The sequence below is a fragment of the Eulemur rufifrons genome, chromosome 6 (genome assembly GCF_041146395.1).
Source record: "Eulemur rufifrons isolate Redbay chromosome 6, OSU_ERuf_1, whole genome shotgun sequence".
Lineage (NCBI taxonomy): Eukaryota > Metazoa > Chordata > Mammalia > Primates > Lemuridae > Eulemur > Eulemur rufifrons.
In genome coordinates, this window is record NC_090988.1 from 87,780,712 (window position 1) to 87,803,020 (window position 22,309).

At 54.1% G+C, this 22,309-nt stretch overlaps 1 protein-coding gene across 2 annotated transcripts in view; it reads left to right on the top strand.

The window, feature by feature from the left end:
* TSPAN18 (tetraspanin 18) overlaps nt 1–22,309 on the top strand; it is a 175,497-nt gene that overhangs the window by 52,921 nt on the left and 100,267 nt on the right. The window contains exon 1 of one of the 2 annotated variants that reach the window (XM_069471269.1): nt 2,847–3,144. The exons of the other annotated variant lie outside the window; for it this stretch is intronic. The gene's annotated coding sequence lies outside the window, so the exon portion shown is untranslated. Of the gene's footprint in view, nt 1–2,846; nt 3,145–22,309 lie in introns of those variants that run through there. 2 annotated transcript variants of the gene reach the window in all.

Sequence of the window (22,309 nt, forward strand, 5' to 3'; positions counted from 1 at the left end):
GTACATACAATAATTTGTTTATCCGTTGACCCTTTGGTGGCCATTTTGTTCTTTTCCATCTTTGACTACCACAGAATCAAGCTGCTATGAATGTTTGAGTGCAGGTCTTTGTGTAAACACATGCTTTTTTTTTTCTCTTGGGTAAATATCTTGGAATGTAGTAACTGCATCGTAGGGTAGGTGTATGTTTAGCTGAGAAGAAACTGCCAAGCTGTTTTCCAAAACGGTTGTATCATTTCATATGTCCACCCGCCCTCTGTGAGAGCTCTAGTGCGTCCACATCCTGGTCAACCCCGGCTATGGTCAACTTTTTAGTTCCAGACATTCTAATGGTTGTGTAACGGTATCTCATTGCGGTTTTAATTTGTACTTCCCTCTTTAGCTGGCGATGTCGAACATCTTTTCCTGGACTTACTGACATTTGAATATTTTCTTTTGCAAAATATCTGTTCAAGCCTTTTGCCTGTGTTTTATTGGTTTGTTTTTCTTGTATTATTGAGTTAAAGGAATTCTTTAATTTCTAGAAGAAAACATAGGAGAATATCTCTGTGACCTTGAGGTAGGTATAAGAATAGTATCCATAAAAAGAAAATTTGATAAATTGGATGTCAGTCAAATTAAAAACTTCTGCTCCAAATGAGTGGGAAGCTCCAGACTGGAAGAAAGTGACCACAGCATGTGTGTTCAGGACACACCGAGACCGTCTCTGAGGCCTTGCTAGGCGGCACCCTGGCTGGTCCCTTGTGGTCCCGCACGTCCCGCTCCCTGCCTGTCTGTGTGGCCTGTGGGTGCCATCTGGTCGTGGCTGCACCTGCTTCCCTGCCAGGGCGCTCGGAATCCGTCCCAGCAGCCTCGAGGTGGCCTCCAGGCTCCGTGTGCGGGCCTCTGCCCCTCCCCTCGTGGCCTGTGCCACTGTTGTGTGGCACTGTGGTCACTGTTGTGGCTGCTCGATCCCTCAGGGCCTGAAACTCCTTCCCTGTGTTCTCTGAAACACACTTTTCCCGGCTATTCACGAGCCTGCCTCCCTCCCTCCCTTTCAGCTGGAGTGGACGTTGGCCACAGCGCTGGATGCCAGACGGCCCCAGACGGCCCCGCTGGGACAGACATCCTCTGATTAGCTGCCGGGGCGCAGGGGAGGACTGAGGAGGCGGTGGGAACACTCTGGGGTTCGAGCACCCGCCGATCGCCAGCCGGTACCAGCCTGCGTTAGTGTTCCTTCAGGGGGTACAGGCAGGCTCTCAGCCCCGCTTTGACGGCTTCCTTTTCCAGCCCGTGCTTTAGCTTTTTCCCCATTTCCTCCAAAGCCTTTTTATTCTTGTCCTGACAGCAGTCGTGTCAATCCATTACTTTTCCGCACAGGCCATAGATTTTGAGAATGTGTTGGGGTGTTGATGCCTCCAACTTGGGCCCCCAAACTGGGCTGGACTCTTTGTTGTCAGCTCTCTGGGAGCCCCTGCGCTACTATTCCCGGCATTATCCCAGTGTAATGAAATCCTGTTGTGATGTCCCTTTTCCACGGCCTGTCTCCGTCCCAGGACCACAGACGCCATGAAGGCAGCCACCCCTCTGCCTGGCTCTCTGCTGTGTCCCCGGCACGCGGGGCTGCGCTGGGCACACAGGAATTGCCCTATGAGTCAGTCAGGGATGGTTCGCCAACCACCACGGGCAAGAAGACAGCCCAAGTACAGTCTCCCCATTTTCCCAACTGGGAAACCGAGGCTCTGGCAAGTTAAATGGCTTGTTCAGCATCTCAGGGCTGGTGAGAGGTAGAGTCAGGAGCAAACAGCAGATCTGGTTTTGAGTATTTCTACCCTAAGGCGGCTGCACTCCTTAGTCTAAGTTTAAACCCAATAACGTGAGTGTCGAATGCTATAAAAATGTGGAGCGCTATATAAATAAAATGTATCATTAAAAATATCTATGGGGATTTTAATCATCCCTAACCACGGTAATGAGACAAAGCGTTATTCTAAATCTGGGCAGGGCTAGTGCCAAAATCCAGATGTTTCGCAGGGGCTTGATATATTTTGCATTGTGAGTGCTTCTGTGAGGGTTGATGAGATACAAAAGGGCGTTTATGAAATACAAGTAGGGGCTAGATCATAGCAATGCATGGCGCACGTGGGTGCCCAACACCCAGACCCAGAAACTCTGCAAACCTCGAGTGCCTGCCCGGCGCACCTCCTCCCAGCCCGGGTTTTGCACGTCATCTCCTCTTGCCTTTTCTCTTTTATGGCTTTTCCACATCCATTACTTTACTGTTTTCTATTCATTTAAATGTTCATTCAGCAAAGGCTTGTTGAGCTCCGCTACCGCGGATAGAGTTACAGAGCTTCCGAATCCCTCCCTGCAGTCCCGTTGCTGTTAAAAAGGAGGAAATACAGGCAATTCTTTTTTCCTCTGACAAAGAAGTTCTCCTGGTGGTATGTGTCCCCTGCCCCCCCAGCGCCCCTGAAGCCAACTTTTTTCCCCTCAAATGCCTCCTTTGTGCTTTGGCTCACACTGCAGCCCCCTGTGAGCTTTTTCCACAAAGTACTTGTGGCTTTGGCAAGGTAGTTTTGCAATGTTTATACTGTTCCCTTTGTCTGGAGGCTTTTCCCCCCATTCTTTTTCACTCTGGGTGTATCGGGTCATTGACTGGACTTAGCAAAATTGGACTCAGCAGAACTCTGGACTCAGCAGGACCTTGGACTTAATAGGACCTTGGACTTAGCAGAACTTTGGACTCAGCAGGACTTTGGACTCAGCAGGACCTTGGACTCAGCAGGACCTTGGACTTAGCAGGACCTTGGACTTAGCAGAACTGGACTCAGCAGACCTTTGGTCTTAGCAGAAGGGACCTTAGCAGGGCTGGACTTAGCAGAACATTGTGCCTGGGGCCCCTCACTCTTGCTGCCTGCCAAACGGTGGTGCCACGGCAGCTTGGATGCTGGGTGGCTGTGGTCCGAGGTGCCTGTGACAGACAGAGGACTTGCTGGCAGAGGGTTACAAACACTTACTGCTTGACATCTACGTGGCCTCGGGCAAGGCACTTACCTCCTTGTATTCCCCGTCCACAAGCTGTATACAGCAATGGTGCCAGCAGAGCCTGTGAAGTCCTGAGCACGCTGCCTCTGCACATCCAGTTAGCTGTCGTCATGACAGGTGAGGCGAGGGCACCAGGGGTGCCACGGGTTTGGCAGAGTTTGGCTGTTTGGGATTTACAGACCTTTGCACACCTACGAGGGTCGTTCAGGCTGTGTGAAGTAGGCTGGTCGTGTCCCCATTTGACAGATGCTCAGAGGATTTGAGTTTGCCTGTGGTCCCCCACTGGTGACCGGCAGAGCAGAGCTGAGGCCTCCTTTCTCTCCCGGGGACTGCCCAGCCCAGCAGCTGGGGGCAGGGAAAGAGGCTCTGTGGATCTGGGCTTTGAAACCTGGCACTGGGGCGGTTCAGAGTGAAACTGGGTGGTGCCCTCAGTGTCTCCCTGCCAGTTTTGTGGCATCTGTTACTCCTAGGGGACAACCGTCAGAGCCTTCCTCCCGTAGGCCCAGCTGGTGAGTGGCAGTGGCACAGGGATCTGGGATGGCAGACGGTCACACCGGCCTTTGTTCTCTGTGGACCTGCTAGGAGCTGGCCCGGGTTCCATGCCCTGTTTTGCAGCTGAAGAAAACGTCGAGAATCCAGAGCGTGGAAGTAGGAGCTGGCGAGTAAACTTTCTTCATGCTTTTTCTCCCCTGGCACCCACGGGGGCCCAGGGACCCTCTGAAAACAGTTGGCAGTCGGAGCTTTGGAGAGCCAGGGACCCTGGAGACAGTCTTTGTACCCGGATGCTCACTCCCCAGATGGGTGGGATTGTTAGCAGTGCAATGAGGCTGCCTGGAACTTTCTGTGAGGATAGAAACATTCTGTACGTGTGTTGTCCAGTATAAGAGCCACTTGCCACGTCGAACACTTCTAAGTGTGACTATTGCAACTGAGGGACTAGGATGCTAATTTTATTTAATCTTTATGCATTTGAGTGTAAGGAGCCACACGCGGCTAGTGGCTGCCGTACTGGACAGTGCAGGTTGGAGGAGGGTTTTCCTGCAAAGGGAAGCATTCACGAGAGCTGGTGGCTCCTTGCTGGTGGCTTTGTTCCTCCTGTACCTGGAAAGCTGGACAAGATTAAGGAGATTAAGGAGGCCACGTGTCAGAGCTGATTTTACACTAATTCCCTCCCCACCGCTGCACAGAGAGGAGAGAGGGCCGAGTGGCAGGAAGAATCCGTGCGTGTGTCTGGCGTTGCCTTTCTGCAAACACATCTGTGCAGGGGGCCTGGGAGCGACGTGTGGGGAAACCACTGGGAACAGTGCAGTCATGCTTCGTGGAGGGCCTTTCTCCCGAGCCTTCTGTGACAGCCGTGAGTGTTATCGTGGAGAGTGGGAACGGCGAGGGAAGGAAGACCTGCGGGTTTTCCCTTTGCGCTAACTTGACAATAACACCCTCGCGCCGGTCGCTGGCTCTCGTTCACCCACGGAGAGTGTGCTGGATGAATTCATCAATGAACTCTTTTCGCAGCTTGTACCAGTGTTCACACGAGGCAGAGCGGGGATCACCAGGGAAGCTGAGGGTCTCACTTCCCAACAGGAGTAAGTCAGGGATGGGAGAATGAAACAACCGCTCAGCGTCAAACCTTGCAGGGATCTTCCCATCGTGAGCCGACACCGAGATTAGATTGTCCAAGGTGGAGCCTTTGCAAGAAAAATAGCTCCATTGGCTTTTTACCTCTGCTAAGGAAAAAGCTCTTCTTGCTTGTCTGTTCCTTCATGAACTTGCTGTGTGGCTTAGGACACGTTACTTAACCTCTCTGAGCCTCAGTCTTTTCTCCTGCCAAAGGCATCCCTTGAAGGGGGCTTGTAGGAATTTGATGAGACGAAAAGCAGGGCTGGCCTTGGCAAGTACCAAAGCTCTGTCCGCCCTTGAAAGTGGCCGTGATGTTGTGCTGGGGGAGGGGAGCTCTCCAGGAGGCTTCAAGATTAGCAGCGCTGACCTGGGAGCGAGCCAGGGGTGAGTTGCGTGCCACACAACCAGAATTATGGCATTCGTGGAATGAGAAGAAAAAATACCCTAGATCAGTAGGAAATGAGTCTTTATTTTCATTGTCTGTCAGCAGGATGCTACAAGCATTGGAAAAGGAAAAAACAATAACTGTGTTCAACACATATCTCTGGGGGTGCTGGGAGGGGCAGCCCTGGCCTCCTCCTCCTAGTTCTTGTCTCTGCGGGGTGCAGAGTTCAGAGGAGCTGGAAGGCCCCCTCTGGAGCTTTTGTCCCATGAGGGTGCCTTTTTCCGAGTGCTCCAGGGCCCATGGAGGATGATCTAGCTGGTACCCAGGGGAGCTGAGTCTCCTGCCTCGTCTTTTCCCTGAATCTGAGACCTCAGAGATCATGGGCTCACTGCCCTTGACTGGTCTCTGGGGCAACAGCTTCACTGCTAAGCTGTAAGGAGTGTGGCTGCTGCACGCGTGTGCGTGTGTGTGCATGTGTGTACATGTGTGTGCGTGTGTGTGCGTGTGTGTGCGTGTGTGTGTGTGTGTGCACACTTGCTCTGGACTCTAGGAGACAACAAAGGGATATGGGATGACAGATGTAAGTAAACCTGGAACCTGGGCAGGGTGAGAAACCCCAAAGGAGACACCATGAGGCTTAGAATCCTATGTCCCCCGAGCCTCGGCTCCCTCATCTGTAGAGTGGGACTGCTAAAGCCAACCCGCAGGTTAGAGAGCAGGTCAGCACAGGGCCAGGAGCACAGACGGCAGCCGGGACAGGATGGTGTCGTGATGTTGTCATCCTGAAGCTGGCTTCCTCTTGTGGGTCCCTTTAGGAAATAGCAATTTTGTGTCTGAGGCAGCAGTTTTCCTTCTCCTGGGTCCCCCATTCTCCTGGGGGCAGCCTGTCTAGTTCCTCTCCTGAGAACCGTCTCCAGCCCCTCAGGAAATAAAGGCCACCCCCATCCCCAAGGCCAGGCACCCAGCCCTCTACAGTCCCAGGCCCGGTTAGAGTGGTGGCCTTCTGGGAGACGCCACCCCTCTGAGCTTTTGGGAACTGGGCCTGGGGATGCCTTTGTCCCTCCCTATCTCCCTCACACTGCTGAACGGGCTTGGGGGTCATTGCCAGCATGGGAGCACCTCAGGCATGGCGCTCGGCCCTTGGCAGACTCCAGCTCGGGGGCAGAGGGAGGGTGTACCTGACAGGCATCCGTAGTAGCTGCCACGCACAATTTTGAACTCATCGATTCATCTGTTTAATGGACACCCTGGGCTCCCCGAACAGTCTGGGGAGCGTCTGTCTGGACCCCAGCGTTGGGGGTGCTGGAAGCCTCGGCAGTTATCCGGACCTGAATAACCACTGTCCTGCTGCCACCAGCCCCACCTCCTTCTCCTGGGCACCAAGCAGCAGCCTAGTCACCTCTTTTGTGGACTGTCTCCTCCTCCTGGTCCTCCTTGCGTCCTCAGCCACCAGGGAGCCAGTCACCAAGGTCTGCGCATGTGCTCTGGAAGGAGGGGTGGGCCCCAGGAGCAGGGTGCGGTGTACGGTGGCGGCATTGCCAGGGAGGGTTCGCGGAGGCTGCAGGGTCAAGGCCGGCAGTGCAGCTCCACGCTGCAGGGGCAGGAGGCCCTCAGGTCTCGGCTGTGTGTGTGGCTGTGGGCAAGTCATTTAGCCCCGGGAGCTCTGGTTTATAATAGCACTCGCAGCAATCGACTGTTTGTTAGCAGTAAATTTGGGGCTAGCGTTTTATTCATTCATTCAAAAATTTTTATTGAGCACCTAAAATGTGCAGCAGACACTGTCTGGATGCTGGGGGTGTGGCAGTGGACAGAAGTCCCTCCTTGGGGAGCTCATGAGCATAGCTGTCTAGTGGGAGAGACAGATAATTAAGTATGTATTCAAAGTGAATTTATTTATAGTAATATATACGAAGCATTTGTATAGTATGTAAATATCATGTTTATAATTTTATATACATAATCAAATATATATTTATAATTGGTTCATATATTAATCATGTGTGTCTGTATGTACAGAAGGGAGACATTCAGTGTTTTCCATAGAGCTCGGGGAGACCTCTCAGAGGGGCCCCACTTAAGCAAAGCCCCGAGGAGGTGAGGGAACAGCCCAGAGCGTCTGTGGGAAAGAGCTGCAGGCAGACGGAGCCGCAGGCACGCGGGGCTCGGGGCGCTGAGGGGCAGGGGGTCCCAGCCCGGAGCCCGTGGAAGGAGGTGAGGGGGCTTGGCCAGGGAAGGTCATGTGGGGCCTTGTAGGTGCCTGTGAGGACTGTGGCGTCTGTCTTGCTGACTGCTGGGCACACAGCAGGTGCTGCATAAGTGCGTTTTCATTCATTCATTCCATTTCATTAGCACTTTCTCAGGGGCAGACCCTGTGCCAGGCAGCGGGGCTTTCAGAGGTGATCTGGTGGTCCCCCCATGGGCTTGTTGGAGCCATGTGGGAGTGATGTGGAAACCAGGCGGTCTCTGTGCCCCCAGACCCTTCGGTGGTGGGATGAGAGCAAGGGCAGGCCTTCCTGAAGAGGCGAGGCCTCAACTAGCTCTTCAAGGATGCGTGGCCCTCCACCCAGGGAGGTGCCTGGGAAGGACGCGCCGAGCAAAGGGGACAGACCGATGGCACGTGCCCAGGCCTGGAGGTTCTAGGGAAGCTTGTGGGGCAAGGGCTGGAGGTCCGGGGTCTGCAGGGGCGTGTGGAAGCCACAGGAGCTGAGGCCAGGTGGTGGTACACTCCAGCAGGGCCCACCGTGGGACCCCAGTCAGGCTGTCCCGGAAGCAGACCCTGAGATGGGGATTCAGGTGCCAGTGGTTTATTGAGGACATGCTCCCAGGGAAGGGGTGCGGGAGTTGGGAAAAGGGAAGGGGAGGAAGCCAGGCACGGGTGAGATGCAGGGCAGAGTCCCACAGGGAGCTCTGGGGTGGCGGCTGTGCCTCAGAGCTTGTCCTCCATCCAGGCCAGGGAGCTGGGCGTCCCCATCCACACCCCTGTCGGGCCCTGGCTACGGGGGTGGGGTGGCTCAGAGCGCTCCCCACTCTCTGCTCCTGGGACAGGGCAGCTCTAGGCTCTCAAGGGCCACCTGCTGAACAAGAGTCTCAGGTACATGTGTCAGAAGCAAATGCACAGAGGCCGGTGCACTCAGGCCCGTGCAAGGCGTCAGCCTAGGTGACCAAGCCTCCCAGCTTGCCTGGGACCCAGGGGCTTCCAGAGATGGAGGACTCTGAGTGCTAAAGCCAGGACGGTCGGTCATCTTGAGCACCACCAGCGTCTGCTACAATGTCCCAACCTCCTTGAGCCTCAGTTTCCTCTTCTGAAAATGAGGACCATAATAGAGCCAACCTTGTGGGGGTGCTGGTCAGAGTCACCACAAGCCACACAAACAGAGTGTATGGCCTGGCCTGGAAGCCATCTGGGGACTGTTGCTCTCTGAGTCCCCTTCACTTGCCGGGCACTGGGTGAGGCAAGCCCTGGAGTGAGGGAAGCCGACATTGCCAAAGCAGCAAGTCCTGCTTCTTCCCTCCTCCCGCCTCCCCTCCGCAGTCACTGCCCATGGCTGAGGCCCGGGAGAGGAGGAGGCTGTGTCTTTAAGTGTTCCGAGCAGCCCTGAAATGTTATGACAGTGCATTGCACAAGGGATGCCGTTTCCACGGCAACCTCACACTAAGATAAGCAAGCCGCCTATATTTTTTTCTGGAAGGTTGAGGAACAGGGGGTGGGGGGGGAATTAGGCGATCTGTCAACGGTGGGACTTGAAAGCAAGAGCCACGTCCATTAATCCTGAGCTCCCATTGCTTTACCCGGGAACGCGCCATTAGAGGAGGGAGACGCAGGGCCCCTTCCCCTGGCGCCCCGTCTCAGGGACTGAGCAGGGGCTGCCGTGGACGCAAGGCAAGAGGAAGAAGGAGAAGGAGCTGTGGTCAAGTTTTGTCTGACTAATTGCAGCCCTCTGGATTGCACCAGCTGCCCCCCTACCGGGTCTTCCCAATAACCAGGGACTACCTGGCTCAAACCGCCAGGAGCACTGTGCACATGCATCCGTGTGTGTGTGTGTGTGTGTGTGTGTGTAGAGCGCAGGGTCACTGGGATCACAAACTCAGGCTCTGCTCTCAGACAGACATAGGTTCAAATTCTGGCTCTGCCAGTGGCTGGGGTACTGGACAAGCTACTTAACCTGCCGCATCCTCAGTTTCTTCACCTGTAAAATGGGGACAATAATGAAAGCACCTGTCTTGTGAGGTGGGCGTGAGGATTTAATGAGAGAGCAAATACATATAACAGTGCTCAGCACAGTGCCTGGCGCACAAAGGTGCTTAATAAATGCTAGTTGTTAGCATTTGTTACCATCAACTGAGCCAGTGGGGGAAACGGTGCCACTTTGGCTGATGCATGAAAGAGGGGTCCTCGCCGGCGTTAGGCAGACATGGGCACTGTCCGAGCCACCCCTAAGCGCTGCTGCCATTTCTGCCATGGAAACTTCTCAGGGTCTTCCCATCACACCCAGGGCCAGATCTAAAACCTCGTCATGGCCGGCTCCTCAGCCTCCCCACCTGGGTTCCTTCACCGAGCCAGGCCGGTTCCTGTCCTCACGCCAGCTGCTTCTCTCCTGGGACCAGTCTGTCCTCACTGGCCCTCTCCGGCGAGGAAGTGTTTGACATCATCCGAGCTGATGCCGCTGCCTGATCCCCTGGGCCTGGTGTTGGCATCGGATGGCGTTTAAGATGCCCAACCTGGAGCCTGCCTGCCTGGGTTCAGGTCCAATGTCCCACTGCCTGCCCCAGTAATTGTGAGCCAGAAGATTCCTCTAAAGCTCAGCTTCCTCATCTGCAAAACAGGCACAGTAATAGTCCTGCCTCCGCTCATGCAAGCAGTAGGGCAAAGGGGGCACGGGGACCTGGTGGGAGGCCAGTGCAATGGTCCAGGCCAGCGGTGTTGGCCAGCCTGGCACCCGGGTGTGAAGCTTAGGCATGCACAGAATTTCTGGTGGTGAGTTCACACGCACTCACTGTCCCCCCCTTACTCCTGCTGCTCTGCTGGCCCAGGCCCCTGGGGCCAGACCCAATTTCCTGCTCTAGGAGCATAAAGAAGGATAGAATTTCTCTCGCCAGACCTCCTGGGGGAATCGGTCTTTGCCTCTTGGAATCATAGTTCCCAGGTGGTTTGGGGCCTTTGGGTGTGAGGTGTGGGATGCACTGAGCCCTGTGCCCTGCAGGCTTGCTCCAGGGACCTTCGGGGGCTTTGCAGTCATGGGGACTGGCCAGAGGTCCGGCTCTCAGGCCTGCTGAATGGGGACTCGCACACGCAGCAGTGGCCAGCACCGCCCACCCACTGCAAGGCCCAGGGGCGAGCCACAGCTGCATGTGCACTTCCTGGTCCTTGGTTGTGCCCCCAACCCCCCTGTGGAGCCCCCTCTTGCCCTTTCTGCATCACCGCTGCCCCCGTGTCCCGGAGACCCTTTGCCCACAGTCAGCTTCTGCAGAGCAGCGAACTGAGATGTCGCAGGAGGAGAAAGTGGAGGCTCCTGGCTCTTTGCTAATTTATTTTGACAACCGTAATTTCATTTTAATTATTTACGACCATGCGTCAGAGTTTGCTGGCAAGTGACCTGAGGTGTGTGTTTTGTGCAGTGGAGACGGCATGGCAGCAAGAGATTGGTGTTCAGCTTTTATGATTTTTTTGCTGATTCATGGGAAATGGGTGTCAGGGACCTCTGCCCCCGCCAGCCCCACCCCACCATCACTGAAGAATTATTCTACCTTCACATGATGGAGATGGAAAGCCAGAACTGGGCGCTCTGGGTCTTGGGGGCTGGCCATGTCACCCTCCCTGTTTCCAGCAGGGCGTCTCCCCCGTGGGTGCCAGCCCTCTGTGGGTGTGGCCTGCCCACCATGCCCAGACGAACCCAGGATGTCCGGGTGGGGAGAATGTGGTGATCACTGGTCTCTCCTCCTTGTTTTATGCACTGGGGAAATAGTGACCTGAAAATCGTCAGTCACACAGCTACAGCCAGATGCAGGCCCGCTTACCCCGGCCCAGCCTGGGCCACTCTCCCCTCCTGTCTGCCCTCTGGGCACCTGCGCTGGCTGGCAGAGTGAAGGACACGGGGGAGTCTGCTAGCGTGCGTGTTCCCCGGCCCCAGGCCTGGGCCCGCAAGGGCTTTCTCAAGCAGCTGGGACACTGGCTTCGAGGGCGTGGTCAGGGCTGTGGCTGTATCCAAACCCTGGCTGGTGGGTTTCTTCCATTGCTGGCTTTGAGGGTACCAAGCATAGCCCTGCCCCCAGGTAGCATCCTCACCTCACAGGACCTGAAATTCTGCCTCTGGAGGGTCTTTCGTTAGGGATGAGCGTTGCCCTCCACATACTGGATGGCCCTGGTGGAGTGACTCACTGAGGCCACGAGGAAGTCTCTAGTAACCGCCCTCGTGAGTGGGGAGCACCCCACGCTGTCGGCTCATCTGCTCGCTCACAACCCAGCAGGAGGACAAAACAAGGCTCACTCTGACCGTGTCACAGGTGAGGACCAAGGGGCTCCAAGAGGTTGATTCCTTCAAAGACACACGGCCAGTGAGTTTGCAAACCAAGCCCTGGACATTGGAGCCCCTGCTGTGGCCTGGTGGGGAGGGGGACTCAGGAATGGAAGGGGAGGGCCTGAGAGGCAGGGAGGGGTGAGGGAGCGAGAGGGGAAAACTCTTGGGGACCACTGTGGCCGCTGTTTCTCTCCCCATTTGGCAGCTTGGAAGGTAGACCTGGTGGGACTTGCTGGCGGATGCGAGGCACGGTGGAGGGAGGGCGGGAACATAGACAGCGACGAATAGATTTTGTGCCCGAGCACCTGGGAGAAGAGTCCTGCCATTAACGGAGGTGGGGGTGGGGCGGACACACCTGCAGTGAGTATGTCCCCAGTGAGACTAAGAGATTCTTAGGGACCATTCCTGGGCCAGATTCCTCATTTTTACACCCCAGTGCCTGGGGCAGGGCCTGAGAGGTGAGGTTCTCTGGAAAGGCTTGTGACATGTAGATGTGAATGAGGGAGGGGAAAGGGCTCGTGACGGTATTAGAGTGTGAATAAATGAGAGACAGAATGGACACTTCCTTGCCTAAAGTGAAGCAGTATCTGGCCTTTCCCTAAGTGGGTGACGTACAACACTAACACTTGGCCCTAAACAATTGTGCAGCAGAGAAGTTTAGGAACCAACATGCATTCTGCCTTTCTTTTTGGAGATTCAAGATGTACAGTGGGTCATATAAAGGCTCTGATAAGTCTCGCACAATAGAGCCTATTTAACTTGGGGTAAGCCAGAATTTCCCAGACTTCACTGATCACAGAGCCTTTTTTTGCTGGTGCGCTTATTAAAATCTGAACTCGCTTCCACAAAAAGGCTCTTCAGGCCACCCTCCTCCCCAGCCCATATCTGCTCAGTTGCTGGCTGTCCCTGAGGAGGGTCAGAGGGGCACTGTCCCCTCCCACACTTAGCTCTTGAGAAATCACTATCTGCCGTTGAGGATTATTCTGAAGATGGTGCCGTCATTAGCATCATCATAATGACTTTCTCTCAGTCCTAAAACTTGGCCAGGCGATGTTGTAAGCAGTTTCCCTGCATCTTTCATGTAAGGCTCACAGCAGCCCTGTGACATGGATGCTGTCATCACCACCCTCGTTTCCCAGCTGGGGAAAGCCAGGCTTGGAAAGATGAAGTCACTTGCCCAAGGTCACACAGCTGGAAAGTAGCAGAGCCAGGATGTAGCCACAGGAAGGCTCCAGAGCACCCTTCCCCCAGCCTAACCACTGCCCTATCCTGCCAGGGGCTGGGCACCCTCCCCCATCCACCCCAGACCCTGGGCCAGCCATGCCAGGGGGCCCCATTGTGTCTGCTTTGCTAGCTTGAGTCTGGACGCAGCCTCCCCACCTCCGCCCTGCTCCCAGCCCTCCTGGAACTAATGCTGAGTATATCAGAAGCCCATGGAATTGGAGAGTTTTAAACAGGAAACTGGTATAATTTTGGTCAAGAGCTCAGGCAAGAGTGGGGAAGCTCTGCCAGGCACAGCCGAATCCAAAAGAAATAGAGAGGGAGGGTTTAGGGTTTCAAGTTTGTGCATTTAAGGAATATGAAGATAAATAAAGGAGTTTTATTCAGCCCTGTTCAGGCTTGGCCGTCTTTTGCTTTTCTTGTCTCCCACGTTCCCCCTTGCTGAATGGAGTGGGACGGGGGCCAGCCAGGGGACCCAGGGCAGCGAAGCCCCATCTCAGCGGACTTACCCCCACCCTGCGTCCTGCCTTTGTGACTTGGCAGGTCGCGCCCTGCGCCCCACCGCCTCTGCCCCCTCTCCCAGGCGGTGCCTCCCCCTCCTTGCCCTCCTTGCCCTCCTTCGGTTTTTTGTTCTTCTGGGAGCTCCCCAGAGAGTGGGCCACTGCGAGGGCTGTCGGTGCAGAGGACACAATGGAACTGTTGTGAAGCTGCAGGCCCCCCCGCCCCTCCCGGGGGCCCTGTCCGGCATTCCTCAGCCTTGCCCAGGACCTTCTTGAACCCTTGGCAAACCAGACTAAACCAGTCTGGTGGGGAGAGGGGTCTTCTCTGCCCCAGGGCCCTGTCTCCCACCTCCCCTCAACTTAGGAGTGTCCCACTGCCCTTGTGCACCCATGCCAGGGCCCAAACGACACAGCCACGGCACAGCGCCAACCTCGGATTTAATGCTTTTATTAGATTAGCAAGTTCATTCTTCCCTCAGCTTTCCCCAGCCCCCATTCAACTGCATTTCAATTCCACAAACGTCTAGAAGCCCCCGGCCCAAGTGTGGGAAAAGCAAGCGGTAGCTCCTGGTGGGGGAGGCCGTGGGTGGAGGACAGACAGCCGGCCACTCCCGGGTGTGTTACATGGGGTAGCATTTAGTGAGTGTTTATTATGTGCCAGCGACGATCTGTGTGTTCCCAACAACCCCACCAGGTAGAGGTAGGTACTACTATTTTTTTTCTCTTTTTTTTTGAGACAGAGTCTTGCTCTGTCACCCAGACTGCAGCGCAGTGGCGTCATCATAGCTCACTGCAGCCTTGATCTCCTGGCCCAGGCAATCCTTCCTCCTTAGCCTCTCAAAGTGCTGGGATTACATATAGGCTTGAGCCACCACACCCAGCCAGTTACTACTGTTATTCCCTTCCTGCCAGAGGGGAAACTGAGGCACGAGGAGTGATGCCCTTGCCCGGGGCTGTAATCAGCAAGTGGCAGAGCCAGGATTCAAACCCAGGCGGGATGCCTGTGGAGCTGCTCTTAACCGTCCACTGCATGTTTCGAGTGCTTAGCAAGTATCTACTGAGCCAGGCGCTCTCTGCCCCTGGAGCAGCCTCTCCCCAGGGCACATGCCTTACGATTCATGACACGCTTTCGGATCACAGCCTTCAGGGTGACCATGCAGTTATTACAGCACCCATTTCCATGATGGAGAAACTGAGGTTCAAAGAGGCCAAAGGAATTGCCGGAGGCCCCAGAGCTCGTGGATCTGGCAGAGCTGAGGTTGGAGCCTCGTCTCACTCGCTTAAATTCCAACTAAGCCCTCAGCTCGGGGTCAGCACTCAATACCATACCCGTGCTGTGAGCGAAAGCCCAGTCAAGTAAATGCGGGAGACCAGGGCCCGGGTCTGGGTGAGCCCTGCCTGTGTGACAGCAGGCCCCGGCTCAGGCTTTCCCTGGCTGTACAAAGTCCCTTCCAAAGGGTATTCATGCAGCCACGGGAAGCTTTGCTCAAAGTGCATTTGCAGCTGTTCTCTCCAAGGAGCCTCTTCCTGAGCTGTCTGGCAGGATTCTGGGTGACACCTGTCTGCAGAAGTCCCCCTACTGGACCCTATTTCCCCCAGCCCCCTTGTGGCCCCCTCCCTGAGAGGGGTCTTCCCAGGATTGGGGGTGGATGGGGGAAGGGACTTCCCAGGCAGTCTGTGGGGCCATAAATCCGGGCTAATTGCAGAGCTGTCCCCCACAGAGGCCCAGGGTCTGCCCAAGAAGTCTGTCCCCTGAGAAGGGCAAAGACACGCAAAGCACCTGGCCTGCCGGGGCTGAGTGGCCTGACCCTAATTCCCGAGGCTTCACAGTCTGATGAGGGCAGAACCAGGACCAAACCTCACCTCTTCTGACTCCCAGTCTGATGCTCTTTAAACTATACAGTTGCCCGGGCGCAGTGGCTCACGCCTGTGATCCCAGCACTTCGGGAGGCTGAGGCGGGAGGATCACCTGAGCCCAGGAGTTTGAGGCTGCACTGAGCTATGATCGAGCCACTGCACCCCAGCCTGGGTGACAGCAAGACCCTATCTCAAAAACAAAAAAACAAAAACGACAACAACAAAAAAACTATACAGCCACCCGTCTGTATCTGCAGAGAATTGGTTCCAGGATCCCCATGGATACAAAAATGCTCAGATGCCCAAGTCCTTTAGAACAACAGTCCCCAACCTTTTTGGCACCAGGGACCAGTTTCATGGGAGAGAATTTTTCCATGGATGGAGGGTGGGGGTGGGGATGGTTTCGGGATGATTCAAGCTCATTACATTTATTGTGCACTTTATTTCTATTATTATGACATTGTAATATATAGTGAAATAATTACACAACTCACCGTAATGCAGAATCAGTGGGAGCCCTGAGCTTGTTTTGCTGCAATCAGGGGGTCCCATCTGGGGGTGATGGGAGACAGTGACTGATCGGACGGGAGGCGGAGGTCAGGCGGTGATACCAGTGACCAGTGACGGGGAGCGGCTGTAAATACAGATGAAGCTTCACTCACCTCCTGTGCTCACCTCCTGCTGTGAGGCCTGGTTCCTAACAGGCCATGACCACTCCCGCCTGCAGCCTGGAGGTTGGGGACTGCAGCTGTGGAGTATTTTGTTTATTTATTTATACTTAAATTGCTTCAAAATAAGGATCGCAGGATTGATGCTGAGTGATTGATACGTGGGGTTCATGTACTATTCTGTGTGTGTGTGTGTGTGTGTGTGTGTGTGCTTGAAAACATCCAAAATTGTCAGTTAAAATGATAAACTCAATGTTACCTCCTCAGAAAGGTCCTCACTGAACAAAACTTGAGATTGCCCTCCTCCTCCTCACCCCCACTTTGCTTCCTCCACGAACCTGCCGTCACATAGAGCTCTCTTGTTGTTCTATGCGTCTGTCTGTCTCACTGGGTGCGAGCTTCCTGTTCTGCTTTGTTTACGGGTGTGTCGGGTCTGCTAGCACAGAGCTGGGCATATAAAAGGCACCCAGTAAATACCTGTGGAATAAAATAATAGACATAGAGCATCTGGAGAAAGCACACTCGCTTCGGGGAGTTCGTGGGGGAGGGTGGGGAAATGACAGAATAACCAACCCTGTGAGTCAGCACTGCCTCAGGGCGGAGGTTAAGGGTGCAGAGGACAGAGGACACTGCCTAGCTTGAATCCCGGCTGGGGCCCCCTTCCCTGGGGGGAGGCTCCGGCTGTTCCAAGCCTCCGTCCCTCGGTCTGTACATCGGGATGAAGATGTCGGAGAACGTCCTCCGTACAATTCCCTCGGGATCTGGGTGGGTCGAATCTGCGGGAAGCGAAACAGCAAACACAGGCTCTGAGGTGTGTTTAGGGACCCTCAGAGGCCAAGCTCCGTGTGGCCGGGTGGGTGGAGGCAGGGCTGTGGGGGATGAAGGCAGGGCCTGGCGGTGGGTGAGGGGCTGCAGGGCCTGGAAGAGTTTGGGTTTTGTGCTAAGTGCAGTGAGAAACCTTCAGAGGCTTTTAAGCTGAAGGGCTCCAGGTTCTAATTTGCATTTTAAATAAATCCCTCTAGCTGCTGCATGGAGAATGGATTATAGGAGCGAAAGTGGGAGCTGAGAGACCCCAGGAGTGCGGGTGACAGAAGTCAGGGCTTCCTCCCCCAGCCCCCACCCACGACTGGATGGACCAGCTGGGAGCGGGGTACACAGACACACACACAAGCACACGTGTGTACACATGTCCTGTCTCTGACGGGGGTGGAGGGTAGCTCAAGAACCTGGAGGACAGGTGGCTGGGGCTACCGGAGGCTACGATGGGGACCGCAAGGCATCTAGCCGGGAGGTCCAGTTTGTCCAGACTGGTTCCCAGAATGCTGGGAGGGAAAAGGAAACGGTGAACGAGAGTGATACTGAGGGCTTTACTAGGGAAGCCCTCCCCCGAGTCTGCTCAAACCCATTTCCTTTATTGTTGCTGTTCATGTTATTGCTGTTTTAACATCGAGCTGCTGTGGGAAACCGGTGCAAGTTGGCCAGGAGGGAGGAGAGGCCCGTGTAACGGGCAGAGGAACGGCCGAGGCACGTGGTGCAAAGAAATAACTTCACTCACCACCCGTTAATTGAGGCCCCCATGCTTCCCAGGCCCTACAAGGTGTCAAAAGTTAGTCACTGGTCTATAAGACCAAGTGTCTGCCCCCTAGGTATTCAGCCAGGTAAGAAAATGAAGGGCGAATTGTATAGACGGTAACACAAGGCGGGGTACGAACAGGGCAGGACAAACTCTGCAAGGGCAGTTAAGGCTTTTTGGAGGACAGAAGTCAAGAGAGGAGTGAAGAAAGGCTTTATCTAGGCGGCCATAAAGGACTGGGAAGATGGTTCCAGCTGGCAGGATGGCATTGGCCAGCGCCTGCAGGTGGGAAGGCATGGGGTGTATTTTTTCAGTAAAGAAGGTATAATCCCTTTTGGTGGTAATTCTGGGAACATGCAGAGGAGTGGGAAAATACTAAATCAGAGAGGTAGGTTGGGGCCAGATTACAGAAGCCCTTGAATGCTGAATTTGCACTTCATCGTTCCACCTTGGGGAAACTTTGAAGGGTTTGGATCCAGCCAGTAGTCTGGAAATCTGGCTGTGACAGAGCTTGGAGGATGAACTGAAGATGTGAGAGACTGGAGTGTGTTGTCTACTGCAGTGGTCCAAGCAACAGAAGCTGGAGGTCCGAAGTGGAGCAGGGACACAGGGGTGGAGATGAGGGCGCGGATGCACGAGGCAACGGGATGGCTCTCTGGGGCTTTGGAATGAACTGGATGGGGAAGGACAGAAATGCTCTAGTCTCTGCGTCTTTGAGCTGAGGTGCCCAGATTATTGGGGCTGCTAAGAAGAATGGTGGGCCAGAGGATGGGGGAAAAGCTAGTGGGGGGCTGGGCAGAGCTCCGGGCAAGGAAGTTACGATTCTTCCCCCATCACCGTTCCTACACCAGAATCCCATCCCAGCAGTGTTCTCTCGCACTGGGCTGGAAGTTTGGCCAGCGTTTACTAGGCTTTGAAGGTCAGAATGGAGTGCACGGCTCACAGAGCCTACCTGTGCCGTCTTCATCAGATCACACGGCCATTCGCCTTTTCTTTGCTGCTGTGTCTCTTTCTGCTTCTAGATGGCGAATTCCTTTAGGGCCACATCAGTTCTTTTTTGACTCCTGTGGATCCAAAATACAGCCCAGTCGGTGCCTGGCAGTAAAAGAGTTGGACAAATATTTGCGGGGAGGAAGGAAGGGAAGGGGGCAGGGACCGAGGAGAAAAGGGATGCCGTGTTCATCTCAGCTCAGCACAGAGCCCAGCCCGCAGAAGCCGCTTAGCCACCAGTCGTGGACCGGTGAGCAGTGGGTGAGTGACTTCGCAGGCGGGGGTTTCGGGGCTCCCCTCTGGTAGCTGCTGTACTTGCAGTGGTGTGTTTATCTTCAAGGTCTGGATCTACATTTTTCTTTCAAGTCCAAAGGCTTTTACAAACCCCAGCCTAAAACAACAACTGGATTGCATTTCTGGGGAGGAAGGGGGGGCTTGGGGTGAGAGGGAAGAGGAGAAAGCCCCTCTCCACCCCCCGCCCGCTAATGATTTCTAGGCTGGAGGTAGCACTATAAAAACAGAATGGGCTGTTGAAGTGGGGCCAGCGAGAAACCCAGTCCCCGGGAGGGCGAGGGCCTGGGGAGGTCGCAGGGGAAGGAGTCAGTTTATGGAGAAATAATAGACTTTCTTCTGGTCGGCTGCATTTAGCAGTGAAACCTCGGCCGCCTTACGGGGTGGGGAGTTGGGAGCGACTGTCTGGCGCTGCACGGACTGCCACCTCGTTAGTGGGAGTGGGTCCTCTTACCCGTGGGCAGCCTCGGTGGCGCTGGACACCGCCCAGAAGAAGTGGAGCTGGTTATCACTTTTCATAAAGCCTGGGTCGGATCAGCGTCTGCGGCTCCTGGCAGAGAGAAGAGAAAGGGTGGCTCTGAGTGGGAGCCGTAGGTGTGTGCATCTGTCCAGAAAGCCAGGGAGACTTTGGCTAATGACAGGTGGCATGTCTGGCCACTCTTCGCAGCTCTTTGTGATACAGAAGTTAAAAAAAAAAGCTGCTCCCACGGAGGCACGCACTGTGTAGTCTCGAGAGCTTTCCCAGTGCCGGTCAACCTGGGAAGGTTTGGTGGGTGGGAGGGATCCTGGCGCCTGCCACGGGTTCTGGCTGCCGGTTTCCAGGGCGCTGCTGTTCCTTCCAAGGTGAGAGTGAGACCTAGACCAGGCAGGGTGAGCTCTCGTCCCGGTCCTGAGATTAACTAATGGTGGGACCTCAGCTCAGTCACCCCGTGTCTCTGGGTCTCCGTATTTCCTTCCATACTTGCTTGCTAGGGGTGCCGCAGAAAATTGCCACAGACCGGGTGGCTTAAAACAGTTCTGGAGGCTAAAAGTCCAAAGTCAAGGTGCTGGTGGGGCCGTGCTCCCTCTGAAGGCTCCAGGACAGAATCTTTCCTCGCCTCTTCCAGCTTGTGCTGGTTGTCAGCGATCCCTGGCGCTCCTGGGCTTGTAGCTGCGTCTCTCCAATCACATGGCTGTCTTCCCTCTGTGTGTCTGTCTCTCTGTGTCTTCCCCTCTTGTAAAGACACAGGCGTTGGATTCAGGGCCAACCCATAACGAGTACAACCTCATCCTTACTGACTACATCTGCAAAGATTCTTTTCCTAAATAAGGTCACATTTGGGCAGACATGGATTTTGGGAGGGCACTATGCAACCCAGTATACCTCACTCTTTTAAGGCACCGTACTTTATGAGGTCAAAGCTAATGTAGTTCACAGACAATGATTAAGTACCTATTGGGTGCAGAGTTCTGGGGAAAGGGGCAGAGATGAGGAAGACACTGCTCTGGATTTGCCAGCCTCATTCACAGCACACCAACTTCAGCTAAATGTGTGCCAGGCCTGTTAGAACGGGAGGGGTGTTTCCAAGAAGCCAGAACTCTTTCCAAAAAATGTAGCCACTTACCAACAATGCCCATAGTGTTTGCATTAGGCAACCTCAAACTTGCTTGGACGTTCAAAGAAAATCGTGAAAGCTATACTTTTAATGTCACTTGTTGCACTATAAAAATCTGTCTAACTTGTCTTGGGGCTGTAAGAACATTTTCTGATTCCAGAGACTCTCTCCAACAATTGTTGGAACATTGGCCGAATAATCTAAGAAGTCCTTGGCAGATCGAAATCAAACAGAACTTTTCAAGCTAGTTCCTTCAACACCTTCAGAGCAGGGAGGAAGTACATTAGCAATCGGCAGCATGTGGTATGTCAGACAATTTTAGGTGGAACTCACATGAACGGGAACACTTTTTATTTTAATGGTTGTATAGTTATCTGAATGAGTATTTGATAAAGTATATTTAGCACATCAAATCCATGGTTTCCTGAATAGTGTTGCTTAAGACGAGAGTAAGATTTAAAAATGAGTTGGTTTTAAGTTATTTCAAAGAAAAAGATTCAGTAAAGAATCATACAAGCTGGGCACAGTGGCACATGCTTGTAGTCCCAGCCACTTGGGAGTTCGAGACAGGAGGATGGCTTGAGCCCAGGGGTTCCAGTCTAGACTGGGCAACATAGTGAGACCCCATCTCTAAAAAAATAAATACATAAAATAAACTAAACATAAAAGAATAGTACAGGTAGGATGCAGACAAGGTAAAATGAATGAAGATAGTATGCAGTCGATGTGGATATTGCAAAAACCCTGAGGGGGTTATGGTGCGACTCGGATTTTGGGAACACTGGTTGAGTGGATTAGAGAGTTTGGCATCCATACCTAGGTTTGAAACCCTGCTCCACTGCCTGCTAACCTGGTAACCTCCCACAAGTCACTTATTGCCCTCGAGCATCAGTTTCCCCATCTGTAAAATGGGGTGGAGAGAGCCTCTGTGGCCCAGCTGAGTGTCCCTGTGGAGCACCAGGCGCAGAGGAAGAGCTGATGTGGGCTGCATGTGGCTGTCAGAGAGGAGCCTCCAGTGGGACAGGAAGACAGACACACACCCCAGCTGCTCAAGGGAGGGGACCGTGTGGGACTGGCTGGGTTCCTGAGCTCTGAGCTAGAGGATCCCCTAGAATGCTGGACCCTGGGGTGTGGTCCCAGGAGGAAACACTGAGTAATTCAGGAAGCTTTGGTTTGATTTGTTTTAAATCTCCTATTATGTACCAGATGCTTCGCAGGGATGTTTATTGTTCCTGCAACAGCCTCAGGAGGGAAGTGGTATTAGTCTCATTTTACAGATGAAAGCACTGAGGCTCAGAGAGGTGAAGTAACTCCACCAAGGTCACACAGCTAGAAGTGGAGGAAGGACTGGAAAAGCTCTGCCATCTTCCTCCAGCACCTTGCCCCTGCCACCCTAGGGCTGGGTGTTTCCAAACTGGATTCAGAGCACAGCTATGATGATGGACAGACCCAGGACAGGAGGAGAGATGAGAAGTTCACCAAAAAATTCTATAGCTGCATGAAGAGCAGACTCTATCCATAAGGACCCCCTGGGTGAAGACACCCACAGGCTTCTGCTCATCGCGCCTGTGTTTCTAGGGAGGAGACCCTGGGATCACCTCCTGGTCTGTGGCTTTCACTTTTCTCTTCAGCACAGAAGTGAGGGACATTGTCCAAATACATCCTCTAGGGACCACGGGGGTGGGGGCTGGGAAGGGAGATGGAATCTCAGGGGATTACAAAGCAATTTGAACACGAAGTGACTCCCTGGGGTCTGGCAGCTACGCCGGGAGGATATAATTTGGCATTTCTTGGAAATTGAAGTTCTCGTTTCCCAGAGGATCTGGGTCTGTGGACAGTCCCCTGGGTTCCGGCTCCCACACCGTGTTTGCGATAACTGCTCATTGCCCTTGTTCATACAAGACTCGCATTTCCACTTGAAAACAGGCCTGCGTTAGTTTGGTATTTGGATCTATCTCCCACCCCATTCCCCAAGTGTCTTCCTTGAACTTGGCACCTTCACTCCCTCCCAGGCCGACACTCACTCAGAGATCATGGTAATAGTAAGAGCGAACACTAATTATGTAGCAA